Source organism: Marmota marmota, unplaced genomic scaffold (genome assembly GCF_001458135.2).
Source record: "Marmota marmota marmota unplaced genomic scaffold, marMar, whole genome shotgun sequence".
Lineage (NCBI taxonomy): Eukaryota > Metazoa > Chordata > Mammalia > Rodentia > Sciuridae > Marmota > Marmota marmota.
In genome coordinates, this window is record NW_026000211.1 from 359,356 (window position 1) to 362,535 (window position 3,180).

Genomic DNA, 3,180 nt, shown 5'->3' on the forward strand with positions numbered 1-3,180 from the left:
TAGAGAGGTTGAAGGACCACAAACCACATCAGGAAAGCACTGATGGGTAATCACCAGGAATTTCTGTGGAGCTAGAAGTGTCCAAAGCTCAGATGACCTTTGTCCTGAAAGCTGGGGCCTGTGATTTGTCTGGCAACAGCAAGGACTGGCCAGGGATTTTGGCACGTGTGATCTGGGTCTCATACTTAACTTAATCTGGGATATTTTACAAAAAGAGATGAATCTGATGGATTGACCCCCTCCAAAATGATGGCACAGCAGAGGTGCTGCCGCAAATGGACAAATCCCTGGAGAATAAATTGCACCACCTCAGAGCTGATTTGGCAAGTTTGTTTGTGTGGTGCTTCTAATATCAGGAAATCCTAAGCCTCCTTGTTTGAATGTCTATTCTGTTTGTGATGTCCTTGGACTTGACTCTCATCTCTGTGTTTTCCTGTTATGGAAAACATGGGTATTTGATCGTGGGACTTGGTAAACTCTATAACTAAGTCGGACATTCTCTGGGAGTAAACATCACCTTCTATTTTGTATCTTGTCACAATTTCTGACTTAAAGGTTGGTGTGTCGCTTAATGAAAAGCAAATAAAATTGCAGAGCTTGGTCTCTAGAGTGATCCCTTTCCCCAGGAAGTTTGCCTGACCTTCCCCAAGACAGAGAAGTAGGAACTTCGTCCATGACTCTGCCCTTTCCCCAGCACTAAATGTAGGTGACCCTGGAGTCTTCTCTTCAGACTGAACCTTGTGACAGAATATTTGGGTCTGACCTGTTTGTTGTCTAATTCAGGACATGGCAGAGGTGGGGTGTTCAGAACTTTTAGTGAATCTTTAGTCATTAACCTCCATGTTTTTACATAGTGCTTGTGTTGCTATTTAATTTATTAGGACTTCTTACTCTGTAAAATGAGGATGTAGTTCCTTTTATTTTTTTTATTCCCAACACATATACACATACACACCCTGAAGCCCCCAACACACCATGCACACACTTCCTGGACATTCCATTCTGCAATATGGATGGTTATATTGAAAATTTGGTCAACACAATAGTCATTGTTTGCATATTATGGATGTGTGACTGCTTTATGGAACTGAGCCATGTAGTAAACTATGATTACAGTGGCTCCCCATGTCTGTGGGTTCTGTATCCACTCAACTTATTGCAGATCAAAAATTCAGGAAAAACATTACACCTGTACTGAATGTGTGCAGAATTTTTTTCATGTCTTTAATCTCTAAAGAATGTAGCAAACTATTTACATAGAATTTTCATTGTACTAGATATTATAAGTAATTTAGAGATGATTTGAAGTAAATGGGAAGATGTGCATAAGTTATATGTACGTGGTATATTATTTTATTTAAAGAACTTGAGAATCTGTGGATCTATGGGGGTCCTGGAATCACTCCCCCAAGGTTACTTTGCTGCATATTTTTTTTGTTCTTTTCCTGAAGTTCATAGTTAGCTTGGATTTTATCTGTGTATGTGTCTTTATGGTCAGTATTCTATAACTTAACACTAAGTCAACCTTAGACTCTCCTTGTGTTGCAAATTTCTCCATACTTTCAAGCAAATCATCTATTCCTTTAAACTCACTTTAAGAAAACTGAATGTCCTTTCTTGGTATTTTGTAAGATGGGGAATAAGAAGTTTAACTTTTATTTTTTCTGAGAATCCCATGAGGCCAGATTGATTTTTAAACTTCCCAGGGCTAGACAAGAATTGGTCTAAGCTAACGTAGTATTCTGTTTAATATTGAAATGGTTATTTGGTCCACCAGCCTCTAAATGTTCCTAGAACTTTCTAGTGTAAGGCCTATCTGCAAAAATATTTGTGGAAAACTAAGTCTTACAAGCTTTAAATATAGAAGCAGATGCATCCTGCCTGTCTCACCTTTCTATTAGCCTGCACATACTTCATCTTTTCATCCTAAATAAGTCAGAACTAAGCTGAAGATTGAAATCTTTTAATGCACATATTACAATTGAAATATCTGCTACCCTGGGATAACTAACTTTCCCCTTGTCAAGGATGACATACTGGTATGGGGCTGGGTTCTAGAAAGTGAAATGGTTTGGGTCTTTATATTAAGTGTTATTTTCTATCTAAAATGTATAAGCTTACCCTCAGAACCATAGTATTTTAGTGCCTTTTCCATAATCCCCTTCCATGTAAGGAATAAATGCACTACAGTTCCAAATTTTAAAAAAGCAGGGCAGTATCCTGATGAATCTTAATCCACTTGAATCCTAAAGGCTAAACCTTAGAGAGAAAAAAAAAATGAACCAATACAACAAACCTCTGTCAATAAGGTCCCGGTCTTTGATATCTACTTCTTTGTATTCCCAACACCGGAGCCAATAAAGAGCCAGGCTCAACCTTCTTGCTTCCAAATTAATGGGATCATTGTCTCACTAAGAGAAGTGATTTAAATTCCAAAACTGGCTTCCCCTCTTCTCTCATTTCTTTCTTCTTTCCTTTGTCCTTCTCTCCCCTCCCTTCTTACCCTCCCTCCTCTCTATCACTTAAGAAGGGGTAGTTGTAAGGATAAAATCCTGGGTTTGAAACCATGCCTGTCTGTATGACCTTGTGAAGACTACATATTCCCTCTAACCATTTCTCCATCTGAAATATGAAGGTAAGACTGTCTAGTCATTATGAGGATTTATAAATAATGCACTTGAGATATACAAATTGAAGAATAAATGTCTTCATAATAATGATAAAGGCATCTTAAGACTTTTACCTCCCAATTCAATGCTGCTTAAAAGAGAAAACACCACTAAGAAATTTTGGCAATATTTATAGCATAGATCCATCTTTTAGGTCTTTGGAATATTAGAATAGAATAATTTATTTGTTTGGTTCAAATAATATATTTTGATACAAATTTATTTTGGCTTAATTATTTTAGTAAACACAAAGATTTTTGCTTGGATTCATATTGTGAACCTATAAGAAATGTAGCATGGGGGTTTGGTTTGAGATTTTTATTCTGGTGTTTTAGTCTTTAGAATCTTGGGTTCAGAACCTGAGCTCTATATATGGGCTATGATGGGATGCCTGAATTTCTTCTAGAGTCTAGAACAGAGCATCCAGAACAAAACATACAGAACAACTTGAACTACAGCAGAACAACTGAAAACTTGTGAAAAAAATAGCTTTTTGAGTCTTTGAGTAAGA